The sequence below is a fragment of the Chanos chanos genome, chromosome 2 (assembly GCF_902362185.1).
Source record: "Chanos chanos chromosome 2, fChaCha1.1, whole genome shotgun sequence".
In the NCBI taxonomy this organism is placed as follows: Eukaryota; Metazoa; Chordata; class Actinopteri; order Gonorynchiformes; family Chanidae; genus Chanos; species Chanos chanos.
In genome coordinates this window covers 20,579,409-20,597,465 of record NC_044496.1, presented here as the reverse complement: position 1 = coordinate 20,597,465, position 18,057 = coordinate 20,579,409, and positions in this window count along the sequence as shown.

Here is an 18,057-nt window from a genome sequence, read left to right as displayed (position 1 = left end):
AAAGGAATTTCTAAATTGGCTATGTGCTTTAGAACTCTGCATTGTTGTCAGCGAGTGTGTGGTTAAGCTGTGTAAGTCACTGGACTGAACGTGGGGGGATATGGGCCAGGGTAATGGGTTGTGTCTCAAAGGAGCCATGCATGCAGAACCTCTTGGCACATCATTAGCGCATTTACAGGTGCCACTTGAAAAGGTATGCCCAGCCGGGAAAATTGAGATAATGAGAGGTTGAAAAAAGAGAGGAGAGAGACAATGAGACAGATGGAGACAGGGAGGAGAGATAAAGACAGTATCTAGAGAGAATTATTGCGATCCTAACAAACAAGAGGCCAGTTGGAACGTGGAGAAGCATTTGAGAGTTTGCACAGAACCAGAGGTCGTTACAATGTGTCATTACGGGGCAACAACGAAGCACATATAATTCAGTAATAGCAAGAACATCTCACCTTCAATGAACAGCACTACATTGACCAATTAGACAGGCACAAACAGCATAATTCTGGACACGTATAGACTAATAATGACCTTCTTGTAGACGGCCTAATGCCCACTTGGCGTCTGTAACCCCTCTGTTGTGCTGGGGGCTTGTCTGAGGTCTGCATTCCACATTAAAGGGGGGCATTAAGTGGATGAATCTCTGTCCTCTTACTGCACCTCTCCTCTATGTTCAATGTGTTCTAGGTCTGTGACACACAACAGACAGACACAACAAGCCAGTTAACTGCGATGATAACAGCTGTCAAATATGCGACTAAGCACACTTAAGAGTAATCATGGTTGTGAGAAATGCTTTAGAAATATATGATGGAGAAACAATTAAAAATTGTCTGTCTAAGGTAGTTTGGTTAGGTGATTAATCTTCCACAAAGAATTGTTTTTTGGGTTTTTTTTTTCATGTGCGAGCATGCACATGTCCTCACCAATTCCCACATGCGCTCTCTCACCCTGGCTCACACATTTAACAAAAGTGTCTTTGAAACTCTGCGATGTCTGTGATTAAATTGAGTTTGCCGAGTGATCTGACTGGGAATGACATCATGTCCATTACATTCCTTCCTGGCTTGAACATGCAGAATTGACTCGTCAGTGCTCCTATTGTCTACCCATTTACGTTACAGGAGCACCAGGTTTTGGTTTTTTTTTCTAACCCCATACTCCTCTCTCCCACCTGCCTGATCTGTTTTACACAGCTATTTTCTCTGTACACAACAACGAAGCTTCTGTGCCTCAAGGTCGTAAGGTAGTGTCCAAAGTGCAGCGAAATGCAAACAATACCAGCGACATTAAAACTACCCTGTGTAAATACAGCATGGTGCTGTAGGAAGGGACTTCGGGGTTAATAATCAAGTTGCCAGATGGAATTTGCATTCGGTATGGTTTATGGTTTTTAGTGTTTTGTGATGGGCGGGCTTACTTTAGCTTGTAGCGATAAAGATCTGGGTGAGGGTGAACCTCTTTGAAGGCAGGATCAGAGAGGCTCAGACTCAGCAGGTCTGAGTTGAGGCATTAAGATCCATTACATTGGCCGTGACCTCAAAAGCAAAGCATGGCATCTGCGTTATTACTCCATTAGTGCTTGCCGAAGCTCACGTGCAGGCTGTTATTGTGAACGGGGCAGAGGTCAAATGCAGTCAGATCAAAAGGAGAGCATTCTTCCCACTCCTGTCTTTTACTGTTCTCCAGCATTCACTCCTGAAATACAGGCATGGATACAAGTGAATTGTTGCCTGGGGTCACACCCTGACTGTGAGACTTACTGGATGTTACCTTCATCCTCTTTGCTCTCGTGAACTTTAACACCTGAAGTGTGGGAAGAGATCAGACTGTGGATGTGACTAAGATGTCTTTACGCAATGCTTTGTACAACATACCTTCAGAAAGAGAGCCCAACCCTGGCCCTGGCACGTCCCCATACGCATCTATTCTGTAGACCAGAAGTGATGTCATCCACATCTCTTTCTGACAGGAAATGTAGATCTGTCGAATACTCACCCCCACCTCACTCCCTTCCCCCTTTTTTCTGTCTTCCTCGAGGGCATGAAACAAGTGGCCATTCTGGTCAGGAACAGGAAGTCCATTGTTCTGGGGGCTTTTGGTGTTACTCCCACACCAGTCTTCAAGCCTCATTGCCTTAGTAACTGAAGTGTAGTAACTGCAAGCTTGCCAAAACCTGACATGACGCCAGAGCCACCTAACCTTCACCGCCTATCTATCTATCTATCTATCTATCTATCTATCTATCTATCTATCTATCTATCTATCTATCTATCTATCTATCTATCTATCTATCTGTCTGTCTGTCTGTCTGTCTGTCTGTCTATCTATCTGTCTGTCTGTCTATCTTATCTGTGTGTCTGTCTAAAAAAGTCTCAAACATTCTCTTTGACCTCTGGGGTTCTGTGAGTGGCGTATCTATGAACACATTAGTTCCAAGCTGAAATATTGTTAAGGTGAAACAAGATGACAGCAATAATACAACCACAAAGAAAAAGACGCATTAACCAAAATGATCATAACAATGGAAAGGGAAGGAAATGTCCATGGAAACGACTACATGGAAGAGTTATTTCAATGGGAGACAGCAAAGAATAGCCACAATTTTTGGAGACCCAGCTTGTGAATGTGAAAAGTACAAGCATAAAAGAAAGCATTTTGACCTCTCTATGTGCTGGTCATCCTGTTCATTTACAAGTCTCTGCCCTGTAGCCATGTATTACAGTCTCAGAACTACACATTGCAGCATGTGGCTGCAAACAACAAACAGTGTGACACAACAGTCATCCCCATCCACCCCTCTCAGCACACTGCATTTCATGTGCTTGGGACCATGTGACATCAGCCCACCAAATGCTCACACACAAACAGCCATGCTTACCAACAGCCCCTGTAAGTGAGAGAGTGAAGGACTATGGTGAATCTATGTGGGCTCCATGTCTTCTCTCCTTCTCTCCACCTCAATGAGTCAGGCCCAGCATCATTCCTACTGCTGTGTAAGGGCGGTGATTATGACAGCCACCACATATTGAAGCCAGAGACTAAACCAAGGTCCAACAGTCCCACACCTCTCATATATAGACTCTTAGACTGTTCACTGCACATTTATAAATAGTACCTAGAAGATAAACTCATATGTCCACAATGCACATCATTCCCCAGAACATGGATATACACAAACACACGCGATAAAATGATTTTAGATTTAACTGAAAAAAATAAATATATATATATATATATATATATATATATATATATATATATATATATATATATATATATATCTCCAAGGTGATCAGAAGCTATTGAGTTTGTCTGAATTTATCTGTTTCTCTCTACAGTGCTTGCGTATATCCACTATATGGTTATAACCATAATCATAATGTTCTTATAATGTCTGAGTCTCAATAAATAAAAAACACAAAGAGTTAAAATTGTTCTGAAAGGTTATGTGAATTGGAGAGTGTCAATGAGACAGAGTCAAACAATAGCAGCCAGGTGTAAATCTACCAATGAGAGGAATGGAGAACAGTGGGATTATAGACCCTCCTGACCTCCCAGTGAACTAAAGCTCTTTCTGTACTAGCAGTCTGTGGCTCTGCTTTATCTGCAGGAATCAGACTCCCCAGCAAGCAGAAATGAAGCTCTGTCCATCAGCTATAATTACTGAACTCATTAGTATACCATACTGACGGACAGAAGAGCAAAATCAGGCTTTTGTTCCCCTGTGTCTCCAATCAAAGAAATGGTTAGAAAACCCACAAACTGCGCATTTATCCCAGTCTCAAATGTTATCTATTTGCATGTTTTTTTCTTTTTTCTTTTTTTTGGGTGGTGGGGAGGGGGGGGCTCACTTGAGAGGGATTTCTGTACATCAGCAAGTGTAATTACAAGACGATGCTTTAACACTAACAGTGTGGGTTGGCACAGAAAGAGTTGGCAAGATTTAGGGCCAAATCTGTCTAATGTCCCTGTAATCGTGTCATTAATGTTATTATGTACATGTTATTATGTACGTATATATGTGAGTTTGTGTGTGTGTGTGTGTGTGTGCGTGTGTGTGTGTGTGTGTGTGCGTGTGCGCATACGCGTGCGCGCACGTGTGTGTGTGTGTGTGTGTATGTATGGGTAAGTAAGTGAGAAAGCATGTGAATAAGGACATTTATGTATCTTACTTTTTGCAATATACTGTGTGTATACAACGTGCATATGCACGAAGAGGGAGTGTGTCTCACATGTAGTCTGGCCTGCTGACAGCACAAGACTCTCCCTTTACAGTAACACTACACTGTACACTCACACAGTCCAGTGCTGTTTTCCCATTAGCAGGACTCACTGTGCTGTGGTCAGGACCTGGCTCAGCATGTTGTGTTAGAGGAGAAACTGGCTCTGACCCCTCTCTTCTGAAAAACCAATTCTCATCATCATGACAATTCTGACAATGATGGCAATGCTGACATTAACACAGGCAAATAACGAGGTCACGACTGGGCAACATTCTCACATTATATGACATACAGATGTATAAGCATGCACGACGGAACACACGTCCATCTGTGTTTATCCAATATTATGCCTGCGTACATGCCAAGTGAGTAATAGAACTGACATCAGTAATCTGTGCCTCTGCGTCTGGTAACCATGGTGAAATTAACTTGTTGTGGGTCGTAGAAATCAGGGGCTGTATTTCATCCTGCCAGGATTACACTAATGAGGCCTGATTCCATGCACAGGTCTGGTTCACTGTGGGTCTGCCCTGCTGGCTAACAGCACTGCTGAGGCAGAGTCTTTGGGGTGCCCGTCAGGGCGTAATGACATATTTTTATCATTTGTATAATCTGCCATGTCGCCTTGCTCTGAGGTCATCCTCCGGTGCCCGGTTCCTTGGCACCGGTTTGACGACATGTCGTCAAGTGAACCGTGGGTGCCATGTGGTTAGTGATATCATCCATTTACATCCAGTTTCAGTCACTCCTACTCCAACCTCAGCAGTTCTGCATGAAGGAACAAACAAAGCACAGAGACAATATAGGGGGGAAGCACAGCTGGATCTGCTATGACCAAACCTTCACTGGGATTTTCCCCATTCACAATATATTATCCACTGAAAGCACATGTGTTTTTATGTGCATTCATATGTGTCTGTGATATATTTATATGACAGAGAAGTTGAATTTTTAATGTTCAGCAATGTGTGTGCGTATGTGCGTATGTTTTTGCGAGTGCGTGAGTATTGTGTGTGTGTGCGTGAGTATTGTGTGTGTGTGTGTGTGTGTGTGTGTGTGCGTGTGTGTGTGTGTGTGTATGTGGTGGAAGATGTCTGACATGACATGGTGAGAATGATTTAGTAGTAGTACTGTATATGTCTATATTTTATGTGACCATACATAGATATAAAGGTCGACGCCTTGCTCAGTAGCAGATGTGCATTTCATTCAGGATGACTAATGTGATCACTCCCACCTATCAGCCTCAGTGTGATGGGGGCACAGTCACTAACCTCTCCCACCCTCCTCCTCCTCCTCTCTGACCTCCACTGCAACCCACACTGAAACCACACACGCTGGGACATCACTGACAGTAATATTCAGTATCTCACCTTGTCAGCATGACCATGAAGAGCTGTTTGCTTTCCCAGCACACACACACATACACACACACACACACACTGTTGCTGAGCCAGGAGCAGTAAATAACCTAAGTGCTCCAGGTTAAGGAGGACCTTAATGTCAGGGTTACTATAATCCATCTTACCCACTCCCCATATCATGAGTGTGTGAGCATGTGTGCAGGTGTGTATACATTCAAAGTGTGTGTTTGTTTCTTTGAGTGTGTGTGTACCATGTTTTGCTAGCTTACTGAGGATCACGACCTGACTGCACACTCACGGTGTGGGGCTCAGAATCGGCGTGGGGCGCAAAATGCTGTTCCCCACTAAGTGAACAATGTTTTTCTAAAGTTGTTGTTATTGGTAAAACAAAAAGTGTCAAAACATTTTCTTTGGTTAGAGTTAAGGTTAGGGTTAGGGTGAGGGTTAGGGATAGGTTAGTATTCTTTAGTTACAGAAAACTGGGAGTCAATGGGAATTCCCCACGTAGGTGTGTGTGTGTCTGTGTGTGTGTGTGTGTGTGTGTCTGTGTGCACATGTCTCTATGTTTTTGTGCTCTATTGTCTGTGTAATGAGATTTCTACCATCTTCTGTGAGCGGTTTGCTCTTTCAGCAGTCTTGTTTCACTCATTACCTGGAGCTCCAGAAACTCCAACCACACCTTTCAATCAGCCTCTTGTTTGATGTTTTTGCTGTAGTGGCCAGTGAGGAATGAGGAAGGAGTGTAAGGGGAGTTTTTAGACTTGCCTCATGTCTCTGTGCAATGTGAATCAGACAATAGGAAATTTCAAATGACCTAAGGGCCAGACAGGTCAGAAGACCTCCAGACATAGAAGTTTCTTCCCCTGACAGAGCATCGGTCTCACACACCGCTCTAGTTCTCCCTGTCAGATAAAAGAATGTACAAACACAGAAAAGCCTAGAAGTCTCCTTCAAGGCACGCAACAGACATAGGTTTCCACTTTACAGCTAGCATGATGGATGCTGGTTATTATGAGATGGCTGTTTGATCTTAGCACCTGTTGACATCTTTTAAAGATAGGGAAAATTTAAGAGCCCTTTGAACAGAAACCAAACTAAACATTATGGCTCTCATCCAAAAAGTGTGTGGTCATTCTGGGACAATGTGTATTTATGTGGAGTGTGTGTGTGTGTGTGTACATGTGGGGCAGAGTTTAAAAGGCTTTTTTAATAAAATCCTCAGAGCAGAGTCAAATGTCAGATGTCTGGCATGACCCAGACGCTCATCCAGTCCACCACATCATGGCGCCCTGAGCCTCGGTCAGTGAACAGAGACAAGTCCTGTGTCTAAGACAGACATAATGTTTCCAGTATGACAGCATGACAAGTAGAATTTTTAAACAGACACAAACACAGACAGAGGACATTAAAGAGCTGCATATGTTTCAACACCCATACACTTACTAAGAGTGGCTTAGGTTTCAAAATACTTTCACACATGAGATCTGTAAACTGCAAAATTTCATGTGATTTCTCATTAGCCAACAAAAGGGCTCTTTACTAGGGTATTGGTAGTACTGAAAAATAAGTATTTGACATGTCACTCTGGACAAACATAATGTGGAAAAATAGCATCAAGGCTGTACAGCATCAAAGAGAATAATGGAGTGAATGTATTTGTGTAAGCCAATGTGTCTCGTTGTGTCCATGCATTTGACTGGATTATGTGAATGTGTTTATGTGTCCACTGCTTTACCCGTGTTGAAGCCCATTTTCACACAAGTGTGAAAGAGAGATCATGGAGAAAAGAGCTCTGGCTACAGCGGTTCATTAAAGGAACACATTATTGCTGTGTGGTCTGGCCAGGGGACAGCATGAGTGAACCTAAGCCAACTTTACATTATCTGGGGTCATCACTGAAGTGTCTCTGACATTAAGCAGAGCAAAGAAAGACTACTGACTTCTGCAAACATCTATTTTAAATAGGGGTGCTTTATCTCTGGCAAAAAACTGGGTTTTGAACTGGTAGTAATATGAAGTCACTGGGATAGAAAAACTGGAAGATTCAGACCTAAAATGCAACTGACACTTAATATTGGATCACAGCTGTACTGATAGAAACCACCAAAAGAAGTCTTATTGCAGGCATTATCGAAATAATGATGTTGCAGTGACAAGAAATAACAAAAAAAATAAAAATAATAATAATAATAATAAAAAAGAATGATTGTATTTCATGTATATGAGGTTGAGGTTTCATTAGATAAGGTGTTAAATTATTTAGGAATTTACCTTTGGCAGGTAATGCTTTACAACAGAAATACAGTTTATTAAACCATCAGAAAGCCCTGAAAATGTTGAAGTGAAGTAAATGTCAAAAGAAAATTGAGAAGGCATGAAAGATCTTTTGCAGCTTGTTACCCTTCGACAGACACTTCAGCCTCACCCAAGGAGTGCATGACAAGTGTGCATTAGCTTGCTGAGTGAAAATAAACATGCCTATAAATCGGACCTGAGACTGAGGAGGTGTTTCAGCCCTGGGGGGCTACATGGTGGAAGTGGTGGAAATGGGGCACTGGTGGTATTGCTTAAGAATCTGTCTGCATTCCTGACTGGCACAAACAAAACATGCCATGCCAGCAAACAGAACGGCAGACCTGACTAATGTGGGTATAGACAAGTTCTAAAGATGGCATAGCATTATCTGAGAGGAATGTCAATTTATGGTTTCTGGGCTTGCTCTCTCTCTCTCTCTCTCTCTCTCTCTCTCTTTTAATCTCTCTCCCTCTCTCTCTCCTTCCTGTTTATTGACTGTTGTTCTCTCTCTCTCTCTCTTTGTCTTTCTCTCTATGCGTGGGTGATTCAAACACCACCCTCTAGACACAGAAACACAACAGCGATAAATTGTGGGTCCATACACAATGATATGTGCCATAAATGTAAGGGCCAGAAGACAATACAGCACAATTAAAGGAAATGGTGATTGGGAACAAGAGACTGAAATAAGAAGGAATGCGCAACAGAAAAAGTTTGGGAGACAGACAGACAAAAGGAAGAAGGAGAATCTCAGATTACTATATTAGACTTGTCCTGTACAGATAATGATGTCTTGTAAACAATTAAATGAATGAAATACGCACTTGAATTCGCTCACCAACTGAACAAACTTCCCATTTAAGTCAGCTGACCTCTCTAAGTGAGACCAAACAAGGCATAGCCTGCTCATGGTATCTCTCTCCCTGCACTGTCTTTTGTTCTCTGTTCACCATAGGCTGAGTGAGAAATGCTGTGACCCTCTGTCCTGTGTGTGTTTCCAGAGGGTTTTCATTTGACTCCTCTCCTCTCTCACACACTCTACACTGATAAGAGTGTTAAGCTCAGGACATTTGTGTTTTAGAGATACTGAAACTGCAGTCTTCTCATGAGGACAGGACTGTTTTTTATCACTCAGTGATGTGTGTGTGTGTGTGTGTGAGAGAGAGAGAGAGAGAGAGAGAGAGAGGGAGAGAGAGAGAGAGAAAAAGAGAGAGAATAACCCTCCACTGAGTAGTTAGTGCACAATAATGCTATTCTATTGGACAGACTGTGTTGGAGTGGAATGGGATAAGGAATGTGTGTTGGGGTGAAAAATGGACTGGGCATTATGTATAAAGGCCTTCTTTATTGAGACCTACTCAATCAAATGCGAAGGTCTTCTTATTTTATCACGCTGATAATACCATGCCAGCTTGCATGGCTAGCAGACATGAGGAGATGATGGATTCTCTATTTCTTTCTCTGTTTCTCTTTCTGGACTTGGTGGTGTGTATCACCGCCCTGCTGATTTCTGGATAGGTGACAATCCATTCTCCTGCCTCAACACATCCAAATCCTTACAATCTCCTATTAGACTAGAGGAAAAAGAGATCAATACAGCTTCCTGTGCCTATGTATCCATTAGTCTAAGTGTGTGTGTGTGTGTGTGTGTGTGTGTGTGTGTGTAGAATAATTTGAACCCCTTCAATCTAAAATGGGCTGTCAATATATTGACTAATCTGATTTCTGTAGTGTCTTCTGTGTCTCAGAATTTTTCAGCCACATAAATCTAAGGAATGATCGCAAATTTCTGTATGCTTTTAGTACCCCCTTACTAACTGCTGAGTGAGACTGAGGCCAATTCTACCTCTCTCTGAGAAACACTGTCAATGACAGGGATCCAGCATTACCAACTGGTTCACCACAGTGGGAGGATCTCCCGATCTCCCTTGTCTGTCAGCTGTCTTAAGTGTGTGATCCAGTCTGAGTGGGAGGCTTACTGCAATCCACATGATAGATGAGGCATGGTACATAAAGGGTGGATGAGCCTGACAGAATGACAAACAAGAGAAAAGAAAAGGAGAAGAGAGAGTGAAGACTTAAAATGGAACTTCCTAATTCTACTTAATTCCAGCAGTCAAAAAATGATGTATATAACTGTTCGTTGTATGAGTGTATTGCAGTCCATAACTTCTTAACTTCAGGTTGACTTGGATAAAAGCTACCTCTTACTGACCTTCTGCTGTTTAACATCTTTGGAGATTTTCTAACAGTTGCTTGACTGCATCACCAAGATACTTTCCCAGGGCTCTCCCTCCTGCCTGACCCACAAAAACACCCTGTTACTGGGCTTTGGGAGCCAGATGCTGGACCTCTGGTGAGGGTCTCCTTCTCACACACAGCTGCAGGACCAGCAGACATCATGGACAGGGAATGTCTGACTAATCGCCTCACCAGGACCCTTAGCAGATGTGCTGAGTCGGCTATGTGATACACATGCATGCACACCCAGACCCAATTTCAAATAGCAACGTAACCTTACTGATACACACATAGGACTCTGGGGTCTTATGCTGTCAATTTAAAACTCATCTGCTCTACTACAAACTCTCTTTCTATCCCTCCTTCTCTCTCTCTCTCTCTCTCTCTCATTCTATCTCTCTATGTTTCTATGGATTCCTGGCACAGAAAATGGGCCTGTGATTGCTCTGAGAAGGGCTTTTGTTATATTGCACGGTCCTCAGTGTGGAATCAGTTGCCATAGTTTCCCCTATTGTAACACCAACAAACACCAGTTGGCTGTATTAAATATGATCCGTATCAAAAGTTGACCCTGCAAAATCCAGTTTCACTAAGCTGCTGACAGAGCTGTAGCTGAGCTGTTGTTGATAGTAGTAGTCAGTAAGTAGTGAAATATATTGGGTTTGTCACCTCAGTCCTTTTACTATTATGTTTAAATTAAAAAAAAGCATTCTGACCTGCATGTTCTTGACACACCACTGTATGATGTCAGACAGCAAGATTCCAACTAAACGATCTTCATAACATTCTCCTCATTAACTCAATTTAGTCTCACCATTTTATGGCCTCTCCTCATTACTCTAATGGCTTTAGCACCAGCAGGTTCAGTTTCTAGTTCTGTTCAATCCATCTGCTGGATGCCAAAGGGACACCTGTACCATTTATAGGCATCCTGGGGTCTGCATAGCTGACATAACACATATGCACAATATAAACAAAAACATTCCCAGACACACCTACAGATGTTCAAGTATTAAAACATATGGTCATCACACCCACTGTGTAACACAACTAGACAAATGCATATCTGAAACTAGGATTTTCCTCATTTTAAAATAAAATTTTTGAAAAATATGTTATTTTCTCCTTAGGTCACAGTCGGGTAGGCTGGGAAGGGTACGTGGTTTAAATTTTGTTTATTGAAAATAGAGTATTTATCACACACACACACAGATGCTCCATCAAAGTCAGTTTTGTTAGCTGTTTTATTAGGGTGTCTGAATGTGTATTTGTCAGGGTGACAAATGACAGAGAGAGGGTGGGCGAGAGAGAGAGAGAGAGAGAGAGAGAGAGAGAGAGAGAGAGACTAAGAAATGTTGTTATGAATGTCTGAAAGAACTGTGAAATTCTGAAGTGTCTGTGTGCCTGTGTGTGTGTATGTGTGTGTGCACATGTGCGTGTGTGTCTGTGTCTGTGTCTGCGTCTGCGTCTCTGTCTCTGTCTGTGTGCATGTATGTGTAGTTCTCCAGGGCGCTCCATACTGAAATGTCACATAGTCAGAGGGGTTATGGGAACTAGACTGAAAAGTGAAAACTTCACTGGCCCTTAAGCCCTGGTCACTGAAGCAATGGGGACAAAACTTTCTCTCAAGAAAAAGAGTGACCTGGATAGACCACCAGACCCTGACAAGCCCATTTCCTCTGACCTTTTAGAAATCCTCACTCAAGAAACTGCTCAACAGCACTGATATTACAGAGCAAGCACACTTGGAGAACAGAGGCCATGGGTAATCATGTGACAGTCAAAATACAACTGCTACCAGTACAACTGCAGAATTTATAGAGTTGGTGCATCACACTGCATTTTATATGAAGACATCTGTCTTTAAAAGCCAACATATCGCCACCTTTATCCCTGACATAACTCTTCCAGGATAATGATAATAATCCCTAAAACTACCTCACTCAACGTTTGCACATATGGCCAGATTCCTGCTGTCCCAGCCAATTAGAGCGCCAGCAAATGATCTCTAATTGAATGAATCTTCCCCCTGCACTCCTTAATATACATCTGAAAAAGCCTGAAAGGTCAGGGCATGTGGTAGACATAACAAATGCTAACCACAACTAAACTATCATACAACATGTCAGCGCAAACAGCTTTGACCAAAGTCTGATATTACAGGACACTGCTATGATTGCTGATTTTCGGTTTCTTATACAGAACAAAGATGAACACAGCTGTATTGCAGTTACTGTATTGCCTTTTGAGCGTAACTGAAAAACATTAACTGTTGTGGTCTCAAGTAGTCACACTGATATTTAACGATTCTCTAGAAATACCATCACAGCCGTCATCATCACTGTATTTGTCATCCAGCTGATCTCTCTTATTATTTAGAAAAGCATCAAAACATAAATATTATGATCATGAATCTGTGACACATCACTGTTTCCCTCATTTCCCAAACCATGGCCAACGCCGTTAACCACTTCCTGTCTTCTTCTGATGTCATATGGGTAATCCCCAGTGTTTCAAGTTCTTTGGCCAAACAACTGGATTAGATTTCACTCTGGTTAATGGCCTTCGCTCTCTACACTCTAGTTTGAGTTTACCTCCCCCGTCACAGGCAAGAACAGGTCCATATTAATAGCCAAGTGAACAAATACTCAAAATGTCTTTCAAGCTCCTGCGATGCTTCACATGTTTTCCTGATGTTAAAATTAAGCATTTTCTGCCCTTGATTTACCACCAAGTAAAAGCTTCCCTCTTGCTTTTTCTCTTGTTTACCCAAAAACCTCTTGTGTACTGAAATATTGGGAAATCAGTATCCAATACTTCATTGAACTTGACCTTCCACTTCCTGTTACTCTTTCAGCTGTTTGTGTGTTCTGGTTAAGTTTGTGAGTGGGAAATTTTGACTACAAGTGAATACTGGATGCTCTCCATGTGACTGCAGAGTGTGTCACGCTGGCTTATTTTATTTATTTATTTATTTTTACAGTTGTGAGATCACTACACATTTGATGCGAATCTTTAGACATTTTAAATTAATATGTCCTACAAGTTTCACAGGTAGAGAGTAATGGCTCTCACACTGTGTAATATATTTGTTCATAAAAGTGTGATTTCTGTGGGAGCAGAGTCAGGAGAATTCCATTGCTATCGAGTTTTCAGGTTTTCAAGGGCACTGTGTTTTGGAGAAAACACTGACTGTGTAAATGGCTCTGCAGGTGCTAAAAGCCAAGGTGGAAAGACAGAGCTGGGAGCAGGATGCATGCTGGGCTTTCTGCCTTTAAGGGAACCGTGTAACAGAGATTTTATGTCCTGTCTTTCTATGGTGAGATATGGTAGGGTAAGGGGATAACTGAATTGAACACATGCACATGTGTATTTAAAAAGGAAAAAGAGAAACAGAAAATTTCTGATAAGGACATTATAGATAACCTGACCATGTGGTGAATAACAGCATGGTTTCCTCTACTCAGTGAGGGAAAGAAAAGAAACAGACCAGATGAACCCATTGCTTCACAAGTCATTTATTTGTATTCGTAATGAACATGCAGTTTAAACATGGTATTGCGCAGCTCATTTGTAAAACCACTCCATCGGTCAAATTGCCTAAGAATATTTTGCTTATCACTGCCAACTAATTCCATGACAAGACCTAGCAGAACTGTAGGAATGCCTTTGTTATCAATATTTGGCATCAGTATCCGTTGCACCGTGCTGTTCCAAAGTAATTATTCTTTGTGTAATCAGGGAGTGATAAGTATTGTAATTATTGTCATAAAGTGTTATTTAAATGTAAAATTGTCTGTGATAGTGTCATGATTGATATTAAAGTGGAAGAAGCCTATAGTTTTTACAAATGGAATCTTTTAAATGTTTTATGATAAATTTAAAAGCAACATTATTATGTATGTTGTAAAACAGCAGCTAGAGTTTGACAGTAAAAATGTCACCTCCGTTTTATAGTATTCATGACTGAAATGTGTTTGAAAAGTCAAATGGCTAATACAAATGCTTATGAAATGTAATAAAAAGTGTGTTTGTCAAGTTTTTAAGTGAAGTTTATGGAAAAGGTTATGACTTTTGAGTAATGATTGGGTCACGCCACGTACAGAGCCAGTACCCACTACCTCCTGCTGATGCCTAAATAAACACTCCCAGACCACATGTTTTACATTCGTTATTACAGTGACCTCATTCGTAAATGAGAGACAGCTAAGGAGAGAGAGAGAAGGAGGGAGAGAGAGAGAGAGCAAGAGAGCGGGAGAGGGAGAGAGAGCTAAATGTGAAATGACAGTGTGAGAAGAAACATGTGAGAGAGGACTCAGGTCTACAGGTGTTTTCCTTGCTGCGGTTAGCTGTTAGTGGTTTTGCGAGGTCCCTGGGGGAGGGGCAGGTGCTAAGTGAATTTGTTAAACTGAGACCAGGTGTAGGATGGGGAGTTATTCGACCTCAACAGGACTAAAATAGAGCCAGAGCTCATCGAGTTCTGATGAAGCCTGTCTCAACAGGATAGAAAACTGGCTAGTTGAAGAGAACCAGGCCTATCTGTGGTTACCAACACCAGCCCTTGCCTCTCTCTCTGTGTGCTGACTGCCAAGAAAGCCTCTATAGGACTTTTATGGGAAATGAGCACTTGATAGTGCCTGTAAAGATGTGATGTGACTCTACAAACAGAGCAGGCTAATGTAAGTCTGACTCATCACTGATAAAACAAAGAGATGTTTTACTGTATTTGTTTGTGGCTATCCGGAAAGCTACAGACTGAAAGCATAATGGTTCAGGCACAGTCAAGATAGGCTGGAGAGCAAGCTTGACAAGACATCCTAAGTGCAGTATATGAGTGGCAGCCTTAAGGAAAATGCATTTAAACAAAGTTATTGTGGTTTGGGTAATGCATGCATGCAATAGATCTGTGAATCTATTATAATGCATTACTGTAGCTCCAAGGCTCAGTCAATAGCACCTGTTCTCTGTACCTCTGTCACTGGTTTCCTCTCTTTTGTCCTTTGGCAAGTGTCTATAAATATCCCATCAAGTCTCCCATGGCCTACACAGCCCAGCTCTTTCCTGAGGGATAGGAAGTGCAGGCTGGGCCAGAGGCCCTGATCTGCCCCCTGGGACAGAGGAGAACTGGGAGAGGAGGTGGGGAACTATGGAGGATATAGTTTGTTTACATTGCACAATGAGTGGTGTACAGCACAGCAAACACTGTACGGAAAGAATACAACCACAGCAAAATGCATGATCCGATTAGCGCAACATAAGAGTACAATACTACTTGAAACAAAATGACTGGGAAGCACTCTGCGTGGCTAAGAAAGCTGTGTATTGGTGGGTCTCCACGCTTTCTAAATGAAGACCGTTAGCTCAATAACCGACAGCGGTGGAAGCTTCTTATGTGAGGAGTGCTTCAAGCTCTCAAAACGTTTTGATCAGCCCAGCACTTCCAGTGACATTGTAGCGAAAGAGAAGGTGATGTGTAATCACCAAATGATTTTCTCAATATGACAAACCGAGACTCTATTCATTTTTTAGGTCATTTTTTATTGTTTACATGTCCAGCATGGATCGTTAAACACAATTAACAGATGTGATCAAACAACAAAAATGTATAAAATCTTCAGTTTCTAAAACAGACAACAAAGTCAAAAACACAACAAAACGGAATGTTATTAAAAAAAAACATACCAAATTTAAAAAGTACTACTATATTTACAATTTAAAAAAAATTACCAAGTCAGACAAAATAAGAAGAAATATCAGAAAAAATTACTAGTGACAACAATTATCATAAAAGAAAAATTAAAAATTGACCACATTTCTTGTTTTAATCATTACTGATAATTTAAAAAGAAATCTCACTGAAGCACAACAATGGCATATAATGGCATAACAACATTAGTGAGAGATTATTCCTCTACAAAATGGGTAGAGTTTCAGTTTGGAAATGGTGTGTCAACACTAGCGTGTTAAATATTTTGTGGGTTCTCTTTGTCAGGCTCATGGTGTGAGGTGAGAGAACATCAGAGACAGAATGTGAATCTACACATTGGTGCTACCACTGCCTATTGACAATGAACTGGAGACAGAATCTATATGTGTCAACCTTAAAATACCTGAGAATGCACATGTTTTCAAAAAAAGAAAATGCTAATGCTCATCTCAAGGCATTCTCCTGTGAACCTCTCAGATGATATCAAACAGTTTCTCACTGAACATAAACATGATGTTAAGTTGCCAGAGGCCATTTTAAGGTCCTTCATTCGCTGACTTAAAAATGGTAGCAAGTCACTAAACTTGATACAGGCAACGAGTGGTTGAGGAAAGACAGTGAAATGGAGGAGGGAGACATATATCTGGAGGAGGAAGAGTTCATAATCTAAGCTCTTATCTCGAGTGGGAAACAAAGCATAAAAAGCCTCTCATTCCAGGGATGTCACTCATCTCACTCTGCATTGCCTCATTATCAGCTGTCCCTTTGTGGCTTGAACCAAGCAATACAATTTAAAGAACTCCATGAAGCAGTAAGGAGACAAAACAATACCACTGAAATTCACAAAGCACTGGAACCAGGCATATGCTTAGGAAATATTTTTTCTACAACACCAAAAATGTACAGAGCCAGTGACTTTGATGGTTGAAAGAGTGTGTTTAAAATGCTAGGTTAGAGCACGAGGCGTTGAGGAAGGAAGCTTCCTGGTCATGGCCCTGAGCCCGGCTTTTCATCCTGTTGGACAGAGCCATAGTGCACTGGACAATAACACAGTGAGTGAGAGGAGTCACTGTTAGTGGAGCTAATCCTGAGTTTATACAAATGAAAGAAAGAGTTGGATAACTTTAAACTGACACAGACAAAGAAGTAGACTATTCAAGGTTTCATGTCCACGATCTGTTGAATCCTTAATATTTGCTGGTCAAAAAAAAAAAAAAAAAAAAAGTCTTGGCTCACTGTCAAAATTGAAAACTTTCAGACAAACAACACTTTCACAAGAAAACAATACTTGGAACTACTCCCAGTTTTGAGAGAGGCAAGTTTCTTTAAAAGTGGACGGCTCTTCTGTGAAATATTCTACATTGTTTTGGGGAACTGCCTGTAGACGAGCACAGTCCGAGAGCCTTGAGAAAAAAAAGCAATGCGTCTAAGTCTGCCAAAGAGAATGTAGACCCATAATAGCACACATATACTAAGTCTCCCCTCTCAGTTGGTAAGCCAGTCAGGCCTGAGCGAGAGAGTCTGTTTCTGTTAAGATACCCTTCAGACATTTGTGTATTCCTCATTGATCGTGGCAGGAGGGGAGGAGCGACTGGCAAAAGCTTTTACCACTGATTAACTCTCCTCCAAATCACCCTGGACAAGCAGTGGGACAGGGGAACGTTGCCTGGCAACCATACTGAACAGGATCCATCACAGACAATGTGCAGGGCATCAATGTCCAACATCTCCTCTACTCTAAATAATAGTTATGGGAGGCCTTTTTATCTGAACTCTCCTTGCTCAGCTTATTATAAATTAGTCTCGTGTTTTTCTTTGTTTTGTTTTGTTTTTTTTACTTCTAGCCCAGCAGAAAGTCACTTTTCGTTTATTTTGAAAACTAAGTATATATGAGCGAAACTGATTACAGGCACTTTTAATGAAAAAGAGGCACAACCTTAGCTCTCAGCAGTGGGTTTCAAGGAAGGGTCTGAATGAATGTATCTGTGAGATCCTCAATGACAGAAAGGGGAGAACAGAGCAAGGGTTATGCCAGATTCTCTCTTCCCTCTGTCAAAGAATGTGTTTCTAAAATAAACTGCACCAAGCCCTGCCAAAGTGGGTCACATGACACTGTGCCAACATGTCCCCTTACAAGGATGGCACTGCAACGCTGCTTTGCACTGCCAAATCCTTTCCTGGCTATAGTCTACTGCTCCTCCGAGGAAACCAACAGGACTTCATCAGGCTT